The 12,454-nt window shown below is 40.1% G+C and overlaps 1 long non-coding RNA gene across 2 annotated transcripts; it reads left to right on the forward strand.

Moving 5' to 3' along the window:
- Positions 1 to 288: 288 nt before the first annotated feature.
- Positions 289 to 11,903, forward strand: LOC104863357. 2 transcript variants are annotated; one of them, XR_780527.3, is made up of 3 exons: positions 289 to 2,751; positions 3,282 to 4,054; positions 7,024 to 11,903. It is a non-coding gene; the product is annotated as an uncharacterized LOC104863357 (long non-coding RNA). The 2 variants fall into 2 exon arrangements; XR_780528.3 differs by having other exon boundaries at positions 7,029 to 11,903.
- Positions 11,904 to 12,454: the final 551 nt, after the last annotated feature.

Below are 12,454 nucleotides of genomic sequence, written 5' to 3' on the forward strand. Positions count from 1 at the left end.
GTGATGGTTGCACAAAAATGCCATCAAACCTCACACTTAAAAATGGACAGAGTCATAAAGCTTATATGTATATATCGTAACAATAAGAAATAGCAGAAATCTACATCTACTTTGGCAAGCAAGGGAAAAGAGTGAAAGAAAACCATGAACTGTAGTATCCATTGCATATATTTAAATACAGTATATATTATATATATATATATATATATGTACATAGTGGAACTTCAGTTCACAAACTTGATTCTGTCTATGCTTCTGGTCACAAACTAAATTGAATGAGAAATCAAATTTAATGTTTAGGTTCAGTGTTGACTTTATGAGGAGGGTTGGGGGCAATGCATTGTTCTCAACATTTTGGACAGTAGAACTCTTTAATGGAGGGGTTTGTTAGTAAGCATCCTGCCACTGTGACAAAATATCTGAGATCATGATGTTATAAAGACAAAAGGTTTATCCTTACGCACAGTGCCTCGCTGACTGGTGCTATAGAAAAGCAGCATGTAGGGAGGAAGTCTGTAGTGGTGAGACTTACTGGGGTCCTCTGAAGATTCCACCATCTCCCCCAAAACACCAGAGGCTGGAGACCAAACTTACAACAGGTGCACCTCTGGGAGACTTTCAAGATCCAAATTGTAACAAGAGGAATCCCTCAGGACTAAGGTTACAGGGCAACAACTTGGGAAGCACCGCTGCCTTCAGTAGCGTTTAATACCTCTATACTTCAGTTTTTCATGTGAAAATGCAATTAATATATCAGATTCTGCAGAGGAGTCAATGAAGCCTGTCTTTTTCTTAGAGATGGAGATTTAGTTCTGGGTGTATATATGAAAGGGCCTAGGTGATAACAGTTGTCTAGTTGATGTTATTTTCCCCCTCTTCTTCACTGAAGGATTATATGCATAAACCTGCACCCAGCAGAAGCAAGTCCTTATTTGCCCAGTGACAGAGCTTGACTTTACACACAGCATGCATTTATAAGCAATTAATTAGATAATATCCGCGGCCTGCTAGCATAGGCTTAATTGCTTACAGTATGCTTTTCCGTTTGGAAAGCGTATTCAGCCATGTGATCGCAATCTAGCCTCATCCAGCCCTGTGGAAGAGCAGGTAGTATTATTCATTCCACTTAACTGATGCAGAGAGCTTCAAATACATGCTTACCCAAGGTTATGCAGCTGGTTACAAGTGGGCTTTAACTCTGATCTGGGTTTCTCGCTGCTGTACCTCAATCCCCACTCCACTTTCTACGAACTTAATCCTCATCTTTAATGCCAGTTGATCAGGCAGAACCTCTTGGGCTGGTCAGTGGAGATGTGCTTCTGTTTTCTCTTTGAAAGATGAAAAAGAAAAAATAATGCAAACATTTCCTTTAGTAAAATTCTTCAAGCGTTTTGTGTGTTGTCAACAGAGTCCCTTGGGAAGGGAGCCTTGGCTAGAACAGGAAGTTCCAGTGGGGAATAAAACTGTTTCACTCATATAAAGCTGTGTTCTGGATGGACATTGGAACTTGGTGGGCAAAAGAAAGCCTATTCACCCCCTGGATCTGCGCTGAGACTGGCTGGTTGCTACTTAGATCCTAACTCCGCAGTACACAGTACCCGGGAACTAGAACAGCACTCACATGCCCAACTCTCCTTGGAAATTGACCCCTCTCCATGGTCTCAGGCAGCGTAGGAGCAGATGGGAAGCAATACCCCGTCCTCAAAAGCAGAGTTATTTTGTGAGTCCCTGAAACCTTTAAAATATCCATTACTTGGGAGTAGTTCAGAAACAAGAGTCAAGAAATTGCCCGCTCCAAAAGTTTTATCAAGGGAAGGGAGAAAATGCAAGCAGCTTGAGAACTCAGAGCTGCCAATTTGAAAGAGCAATTTGCCTACAGCTGGATTTAATTAACAAGCCTGGGTCAAAAAGGAAGTCGATCATAAAAGTGCGAATTGGATGGAGGTGGAGGAACGAGATGGTGACATTCGTTTTCGGAGCTGGTATCTTCTCACTGGAGAGTCTTCCTCCGTTTTCAGAAAGCCTATTCCAGTGATCTTAATAAAAGATTAAACTTGGAAGGAAAAAATGCTTGGCCTTATAGTAACCTAGTGTGTGTTTGATAAATTATCTTTTGGGGGACACTAAACCATGCTTTATTCTCTCTTTATACCACTAAGTATATTCCATGCCCCAAAAGTATTTTGCTATTCCAGCTTCAGTACAGAAAGAAGAAGTGTAAAAGGGCCCAGGTATACAGCATTCTCCTGAATCCTCTCTGAATTCTTTTGGTTTGAGTGTTGCATTATCCCAAGATCTTTTTTGTTTTTTGTTGTTTATTTTAGAAAAGCCAAGAAGAACGATAATTTACAACTACTTAAATACATCATGCATTCAGTAATATATTTTGTGGGGTGAAGAGCTTGTATGCAAAGTCACAGCCTGATGAGAATTAACACAGCTGAGTAGGAAATTCTGTACTAACTGTGCTCCTTTCTTCTTGCCGACTTCTGAAGGGGGGTCATGGAGCTGCCTTCACATGTGGGACCCTGTAGATCTTGACATCTTTCTTCTCTGCTGATTCTGATTTTGTGACAGAATGAAACAGAAGTCTGAACACGAAGCGAGAGGCTTCCGAAGCTCTGGAGATTTTTCTAATCCTCCAAATGTTCTCCAATAAAATCCTCCCTTAACGCCGTTGGTGCTGCCACAGCATTCATAACTGGGGGAAGTCTTGACAAGAAAATGAGCCGTGGAAAACTACACATAAACGTAAGGGCTCGTTTCCTGGCTGAACTCCTCTTTAACCAAAGCAAAGAATTTATTTTGTCATGTGCAGGCATTTATTAAGTGCACAGCACAGCGCTAGTTATCCTGTGGGGGATATGGAGAATTAGTAGCTAACATTTGAGTTTAACAGGCCAAAAAAATAAAAAATGAAATTGAGACAACAAATTGCTTCTGGGAAGAGGAAGATGAATGATATGTCTATGTAGATAGATATATAGATAGATATATATATATGCTTCTGTGTGTGTGTGTTTGTGTATCCTAAATGCCATGGAATAGATAAAAAAACATATTAAGTCATGGTGAAGCACAGTTGGAAGGAAAGCTTTCAGGCGAGAGCTGCTTGGGAGCTAAATCTTGAAGTAAGTGATAATTGTGACAGGCAGGAAAAAAGCCTGAGGATTAGGTCATGTTTTGGAACTTCTTCCTTGAACAGGCTTCCTGGGAGGCAGGTGCTTTTGATAACTGTCCAAAGTGTGCCACTCATCGATTATGACGCTTGTCTTTCCTAGAAGTGAGTTCTCATTTCACTGAAGACGTTTTGAAATCACCTGAGAAGCTTTATTGGATGAACCATAAAATACATAACAGATCTCTCATAACATCAGGTTATACACTGCTAAAGTGTCACAGGTGTCTAAAACTCAATAAGTCCAGAGCAGAGTTCATTAGGAAGTAGCCATACGAACACAGTAGAATATTAAAATCACATGCAGTTTCTTTGGGGCCAGAATGAAATAGTCTGTAGTTTCCTTACTTATTGACAAATAGAGATGATAGAAACTAACAGTCCACTGATCTTAGCAGAAAATCAGAACAAGAAGTAAAATTGCTTGGGAAAAGAATCAGAGGCTGAGTTAGTAAAATCCCATTTTATTTCAGCTTCTACGTGATGTAAAATCTCCCACTTCCAAAAGGTATTTATAACCTAATCCCTGGAGGCTATGAATGTTACCTTGCAGGCAAGGAACTTTGCAGAAACAATAAAGTTATTAAGGACCTTGCCATGTCAATACCATGCTGGTCTATCCAGGTGGACTCCTGGCAATCTGAGGGAGAGGGGAGGGGAGAGGGAGAGACACAGAGACAGAGACACAGAGAGAAAATGCTATTCTGCTGACTTTGGGAATGGAGGGGGCCACAAGCCCAGGGATACAAGTGGCTTCCAGAAGCTGGAGAAGGGAAGAGATTCTCCCCAAGAGCCCAAGGTGGAGCATAGCCCAGCCTTCTCCATGACTGGATACCAGGAAACCCATTTCAGACTTCTGACCTCCACGAGTGAAAGGTAACGTTTTATAGTTGTAAACCACAAAATTTATAGCAAGTGGTTGCGGTAGCAAAGGAAACTGTTACAGTGGTACCTTGGCTCACAAACACTTCTGTTTGCAACCAGTTGGGTTTGCGGTTACTGTACATGTGGGAAACTGATCTTTTAAATATTATGCCCATTTTACAGATGGGAAAACTGATGCTGATAGATTCACCATTTACTTAAAGGGTAGAGCTAAAGTACAAATCCATGCACTTTGACTCCAGAGTCTATACCTGTAAAACATGCTGTTTAAAATTCTAATTTAGAAAAACAAGAATATATTAGATTGTCACATAAGGTAAATCATAATGGCAAATTTAGAAAATGTTATTGATTATATGAACAACTTTCTCCATAATCAGAGAAAACAGTTCTTAACCGTCCATTGAGGGTCCTTTGCTATAAATGCTAATGGTCATACATGAATTATATCGTTTATTCAGAGGACCATAGAAACTGGAGAAAAACTTTGTCCGTAGTTAACCTGAAAACGGCATGATGTAAAGTTGGTATATTTTATCATAACTGTCATTAGGTTGTCCCCTATAGATGTATGCTGTTGAAAAACTGAGACTGTATCCTCTGTGATCTACAAGGCCTACAGCCCATGGCATTCTGTCTACTTGTCTCTGCCTATAGCTCATCGTGAAAGTCTGCTAATGTCAGTGCTGACCATCACTGCCTCCAACACCTATAATGCCAGCATTTTAAGAGCATGAGGCAGATCACGAGTTCAAGTCCCACCTCAGCACATTAAACAGAATCAGTCTTAAAAAAGTGGGAGAACACTTATGGATCTGAGCCCCAGTAACACACATACACACACACAAACACGCACACACACACACTACAACAGTTGTCATAGCTACTGAAGAGGCCAAGGTGGGAAGATTATTTGAACCAAGAGTTTGAGACCAGCACCGGCAACATAGTGAGATCTCATATCAAAGAGGAGAGAACAATTAAGAAAAATATAAATCGCCCAGCCATTTGAATATTCTGCAAGTGTCATTCTGATGTAACACCGTCTATTTTTTCCTCTATTCTGTTTCAAATATTTTTCTTGTTTCATAGCTCTAACAGTGCTCAAGAATGGCTTTGTTTCTTCCTGCGTTCTTCTCCATGTCTAATGAAGTGCTTTCTTCCGTGCACATGAGTAGCTATCACCACCACTTCTTTACCCCCGAGACACGGCGGGCTCGTTTCCGTCTCTCAGCCTACGATACTGGAGCTCGCTTCTGATCCGACTCATGGGAGTGCAGAGTCTAGATCCAAGGCACCTCGGGAAAGGGGAGACTGTACACTGAGACAGCGGAAGACAATTCAGGTCTCCCTAGATCTCAGTGTCTGAGGTTTCCCCTTGCCCAGATGCCGCAGGTGTAAGGAGGGAAAGCTACAGCCATTAACAAATCACGACCAGGTCAGTGGCCTTGGGCTGCAGTCAGTACTTCCGCCTTCTTAAACTCACCAGGGCAGTTTCATGGACAGATCTCTCCTGCCAGCCTGCCCCAACCTGATTTCTTCCTTTATTCACTGGTAGGTGTAGTTTCTGTGTGCGGTATAGGTACTGTTCCGGATGCTGCTTCAGGTTCCAAGAACACCAACTCCTTCCTGTGCCCTGTGTTTACTTTTCTGTGAGGGGAGATGGACGGTAAACAAATAAGTAAAACATGTAGGTGGTCCAGAAGGAATCGTTCTCATTACCGTTAATATTTTACTATGTGAAGGATATAGAAAAGATTGAGACTTTTATTGCATTGTATCTCCCAAATCAAGGCTAAATTCAGTGTAATTACATTACCAAAAGGAAAATTTTGATTCAGTAAAAGAATGTATGATGAATGATTCATTTTTTCTGAACCATGTGTATTTATATTTCATGAGTAATTGTGTGACCATCTGGGTTTCCTTTTCTACTTTGGCTGCTAGGAAACTCAGAGCTAAATTTGCAGTTACAGTAATCATGTACATCGTACTGGTTTACGTGGTTATATACTAAATTTTCAGTGGTCTTATTATTCAACCCTGGATATTCGTGCATTTTGATTTTTTGATTTGTATATTAAGGCACTGGTTTTAAGAACCAAGTCTACCAATCAAGAAGCAAAACTCCCCCAGGAGGATGGGTGCTTGAATTTTATAGATTTATAGTCTAAATGCAGAGGTTCTGTCTTCCTATCTTTTTGAATTAAAAAAAAAAAAAAGCGAACTCACAGAGAGGTACAGTGCCTGATCAGAAATTAAACTGGTTCCTCAGCCTGGCTTATTAACTACCTGTTAGGAAGGGGCTAACTAACCACTTGTCAGAGCAAATGGAAGGGCGAATGGTTTCTGCAATACGGACACCATCGGTTAAAATGTAATCTAGAGTAATTCCTCTTTATATCAAAAATTCACTAGCTTTTCAGAGTCTACCTGTTCCATGTGGTTTTCTCCAAGCTATTTTTGAGTTTTGGTGAGATGAAGAAGATGACATACTGAGTCCTTAAAATTCTTACGAAAAAATTCTTCTGAAGAATAAATCTTGGTACAGAATCTATAAATCATGGTTAATGGATCTATGTAAGGAGACTAGGTAAGCTATTTGAAACGCTTCTGAATTATTGCAACCTACCTCTTTATTAAAAAGCAATTATGTGCTTCAGATTGAAAGGTAGCATTTCTCACAGAAAAACGACCCCCGAGTCGGTAAGTGGCAAGACCCGTCACAGCACCAGTTCATCCAGTGCCGATGCAGCACTGATGAGTGAATTAGTTAGCAGTGGAATAAATTGACAAGTTGGCCCGAACTGCTTCGGTACAAACTGAAACACCAGCTTCTGCGAAATTTTTTCAGCAATTATTACAGAAAATACAAGTGAATGTGAATCCAGGTGTTGCATCTGATCTAACATAGACTCTGCTTTTTCTTCATCTTAACCCTCAACTTCCATTTCTCCCAGTATAGCTCACCCCGTTCTGGACATCCCTGCCACCCAGCATCTTCCTCCTGGAGTACAGCAGCTCCTCTCGGAGTCTGCGTCCCTCCCTCCCTGAACAGAACGTTCTGCAGTGGGCATTGAGGAGGCCCTGGCATGCAGCATAGAATCTCATTCTTCCTGCAGCCTAGAGCTACCTGGGGATGGTGAGTGTGTACAGGGGATGATATGTGAGAAAAATAATTAGAAATAACTGCAAAAAGGGTAGGCACGGCGCGGTACAAACAACCTGCTGTGAAAACACAGATGAAGCGGCAATTAATTTCTGTCATTTTCTAGCAAGGGTGGGTGACAAATATCTTCACTCTGCTTGTTCTCGTCCCATCTGTTTCTCTCACTTCTAATGGGGACAATTTGGGATCCGTGTTGTCAGTTTCTGCTACCAAAATGTGAAGCTGGAGGATGAAATGTATTCTGATGTCAACCACAGAAGATGCTGTATTTCGTGTTATGAAAGAACAGCTAGCAAGCCGACCTTCACAAAGAGCAACCGTCCCCATTCCCTGCTGCCTGTTACTGCCACAGACAGCCAGCACTGGTTCATTTCTGTCTCCTCCAACACTGCCATCCTTCCCAAGATTTTCTAACAGTTTACTCCTGCTCTCTGACCAGTGCCACATACCTGGCTGTTCTGGCTGCCTTACACTTCGGGTGGAGACAGCCTATGCGCCAAGATGACCTGTTTGCCAATCCATCTCAAATTTAGAGACACTCTGTCTGAAATGCCACCATCTTACCTCTCAGCTCGAACTGTCTCGTCACATCATGTTTCTCTCTCTAAATGTCTAGCTGAGAGGAACAAGCCAGGGGAGACTAATTTACTCAACCACTATTTGCATAAAAATCCTAGTTTATGTTATTACAAAAAAGAATAAGATTTGTCTGGCTCATTTGCTGGTTGGAGAAGAAAAACACAGCCATAATTTTAATAAGGGATAATTGTATGGAGAAACCAGCAGCACTGCCTCAGGCATTGAGTGAGGGCCAGAGATTTGAGGTAATCTTGAAGTTCAAGTTTGAATTGGACAGAGGTAGGGAAAGAGAGAGGGAAAAAAACGAAAGGAAAAGTAGACACTGTAATGGGAAGGGGCTGAGCCAACGTTGGGATGAGAACGTCGTGGATGAGCCTGAAGGTACATGAGACACTGGGTGGAGGAGAAGAGGGAGATTTCGGTATTTGGGAGAAAATGCCAGAGGGGCGGGAGGGAAAGGGAAGATTTAAGACAGCCACACTATTTTATTTCCAATTTTTGCCATTGAGAAGTTGTTTTTAGAGTCAAAGGAACAAGTCAGTTGGAATCAGATCAGTGGGATACATGAGGAAGAACTAAAGAGTGGGAACTCAGTGTAGGAAATTTCAACACGCCTTTGAATCAGTGGGCGTCTCTCCAGTCTGTGTTGTTTTTATGCACAGACACTGAAAAGCACAAGAGTTCTGGTTCTACAATCAACCCACTGCTTTCAAGTATCGTAAACGCTCAAGGTCCTAATTTTTCATATTTCGCAGGAAAACATGAAAAAAGATGATCCTTAAGATTTCCTGTAGTTCTAAAGACTACAATTATTTTTATATTTTAAAATGAGTCTGCTGCTCACTGCACTAGGCTGACACAAACTCCTCCAAGCGCATAAGCATTTCTTGGCCTTGCCATTACAGAACTCTGGATTTCATTGTCGTAATTTTTACAATAACCTTTTTCTTTATTACAAAAATAATACACATATAGTATAGAAAAATCTGAAAGAACATTGTAAAACGATAACATGGTTAACAGTTGGTCTGAAGCTTTCATTACAAAAGTCAATTTCCTTGTGTAAGACTATACTAAATTAGTGACCATTTATTCCCAGTTCTAACAAGCTTGTGTGTGTATGACATCTACAGCCAAGAGATTTCTACATGAATAACTACTGAGCACTTCACCCGGATCAACACATCTAGGCAGAGTTCATTCTCCCCAAAAACTCGATCAACCTATATTAAGTAAAAGCTCACAGAATTATGTCAATACAAATTTCATCGCTGTGACTTCAAATTAATGCCTTCTTCAAGTTCTTTCAGAAAACACATCCAAATAATAATCAAAGCATGAACGGGGCACTTTTCAGGGTAAATCTTCATGTGTTAACTTTAAACCTCATAATAATAATAATACTCTGTGGTGGGTATTTTGATCCCAGTTTTAGAGGTAACATTTCAGAGGTTGGGGAAATTAAATGACTTTATTTCATCTACTTTGCTAGTAAATATCAGAGTCAAAATCTGAACATAAAACTTCCTGGTACCAAACCTCATATTCTCACAACTACATCAGCGTTTTACAAACTATTCCCCAAATAATTCTAGTATCCAGTAAGATAATGTTCCATGAAAAAAGATAAAGCTGCATTGTCAGTTATGTTTGAGAAACACCATGTTGCAGGGAATAAACATGTTTAACGCAATTCAATGATGAGTTTCTTATTCTTATTTGATAGAGAAAATCTCCGAAAGCTTGTTTTGAGCAGCACACTTTAATTTGCATATATATCATTTTTTAGTATGCGGTGGGTGAATGATGCTTTGAGAAGCTTCCCCCGATCAAAAGCACGGAGACTGGGACAGTGGAAAATAATCATTTTTCAGATTCATGGCCATAGTTGGAGTCCTTGTAGATTGAGGGGAATGAGTTACATCTGAGGACCAATGTCCACATTTAACATCAATGTTCATTTATTTCTGAGCCAGAAATAAATCTGTAAAACTTTCCCAAGGGATTATTTTTCTTTACTGAGTGAGCCTCAGTTTCCTCATTTGTAAACTAATACTAATATATAATTATTGTTAATAGTGATAGAAAGCCGAGTGTAGGAGGACATTAATTGTCTTAAAATATAACACTTTAGGACAAAAAATACACTCCTGGCTTTTACACAACAGTCATTGGACTCCCCTCCCCTTTTTTTTTTTCCTTTTAACTAGCAGATTAACTTTTAAGGAAATCAGTGTGATGGTGGTGTGTAAAGGGTTTAGAATAGGATCTGCATTCACTGAATACAGTGGGGTGGCCCGTAACACTACACAGAAATGTCTTCCTCCAGCCACTCCAGGGTGGGCTACAGCTTCTTCACGACTTCCGATTATTATTCATCTGAGAGACTTGGTTCATTAACCCAAAGCGTACATCTTCTAATGTCGCTTGAGTGTAGCAGGTGCCTTGGAATTTGACAAAGTATGATTATACACTGTTTATAGTGGCTGGACCGGGGAACTTGAAGTGAGTCACTTCGGAGCTAGCTAGACTCACTGATTCTGAAGCGCTTACGGAGAAAGAAAGCTGATCTTGCTGTCAGACCCGGGCCAAATGGTGCCATAGATGGAACCGTCTGTTATCCACAGCACTCCTGGGACAACAGGACCATTCACTGAGCTAAGTTCTTTCCTGTACACTCCAAGTTAAATAACCACTGCCTCCTAGGAACATTACATCTAAGCTCAAAATAGTAGAAGAAAAAATAATCAATTCCGAATCTTTTCTTTAGGATCTTAGTAACAGACACTGATTTTTTGGTGGAATCAGATTAATGGAACTATAGCTCTTGAATATATATCCCTTTTAAATCTTCAGGTGGGCCTTAATAATGTCTTTTTCTGGACTCTAAGCTTTTTATGAAATCGACAAATAAAGATATTCTACCTGGTCATGTCTTCTTTACCCTGTGTCAGTCGTATTTTGCTCTGAGAGCAGTGGCTGGCTTTTATAGTAATTCATGATCTGGGACTCCAATGAGATTATGCTAGTACAATGACTCTCAACTGAGGATGAGGTTACGCCCCGATATTTTTGGATAAAGCAACTGAAATAAGGTTTGAGAATCCTACCTGCACCTAAGGGTAGAGAAGAAGGCTGCCACACATCTTGCAACTCACAAAATCCTCCTCCCCCAACATAGGTTTGTCCAACCCTGAAAGTCTGTCATGCCAAGACGGAGAAACCCTGGCTTCATGGAAAGCATTTTTGTGGTTTACAGACACTTTTAGGTAGAGAGATATTACTCCTGGCTGCGGGGTGCAGACCTGGGAACACCCTGTGCCGACTTGTCAGGAGAAGGGAAACGGCTGGACACACACGCACACGCACACACACACGAAGCTGCCTGACATCATTTTTCCAGACTTACATGATGTGCTATTAAGGGAGAGATTGCTGAAAAATCCTCATATGTCAAAACAGTGTAATGTGGAATTATAAACACATTGTATCTTTCCTATTTTGGGTGAGAATTATGCAAAAGTGATTTTATAGGTTTATGGGGACCAAACCTGCAGCAGTACTATGAAACTATGAAAGTCTGCTTTTAAAGTCACACATTTTACATATCCCAGCAGACAGGAAAGTCTTGGTTTGATGTTAACAACTGCGAATTGTGACTATAAAAGAAAAATTTCTAAGCTCTAATTAATTTAAAAGGTATTTTGTTCTACTATGCTAAAAAACAATTATCTCCCCATTCTAACTATAGAAAATATTATGGAAATGGTCATGTGAAGAGGTGGTCAAAAGGATGCAACCAAAAGCCAGGCATGATGGTGCATGTGCCTTGTAATCCTAGCACTCTAGGAGGCGGAGGCAGGAGGACTGTATGGTTGAGCCTAGTTTGGGCAAATTAGTGACTTAGCAAGATCCTGTGCAAAAACTAAATTGAATTAAATCAGTTAGAATACTAGGAATGTAACTCAGTCAGAAGGTCCTGGGTTCAATCTGGGGTATTGTTCTTCCATAAAAATATGTAACAGAAAATGCTGAGGAAAAAATGTGGAGGTATATTAGGGAATTAACTGATGAAGTAAAGTGTTATATTTTTCTTGAATTTTATGGTGTTTATTTGTTAGCTATTACAGGTCTGTAAATTTGTTGTGTATTCTTGGACCATATTAAATATAGAATTTTGAACATCATTTTGAATATGTAATCTTAATTTCTTTTTCTCAAGAAGGACTACAAAGTTGTACAGACACCACAAAACTTGATGTTCCCCTAGACACACATTTTATTTGAAAAACATACTGAATTGTTATTTCCTTTATTTCCTTAAAGACAATGTTTGCTTTCTGCTCATGGCTCATTTCAGAAAGTACCCATACTGTGAAGTCCATTTTTTTTCTTTCCCTTCTGCACTGTCTTTCTAAAACTAAAATATACTTTTCCATTTCCCTTACTTAATAGAAAATGAAGATGCAAGGGAAAAAAATCCTATTACCTCTGTGAAACCTGCTGCCCTAAAGTCACAAATATAATTTATGGATTCTGGCCATGCTTGCATCCCTTGCTATCCAGTAAAGTTTATTGAAATTGGAGCTAGAATTAAAAAGCTTAAACCAAAAGAATCAGTCTAGGGGTTGGAGAAAAAAAAA

This window comes from Fukomys damarensis, unplaced genomic scaffold, assembly GCF_012274545.1.
Source record: "Fukomys damarensis isolate Sample0158 unplaced genomic scaffold, DMR_v1.0_HiC HiC_scaffold_14, whole genome shotgun sequence".
Taxonomy (NCBI): Eukaryota; Metazoa; Chordata; class Mammalia; order Rodentia; family Bathyergidae; genus Fukomys; species Fukomys damarensis.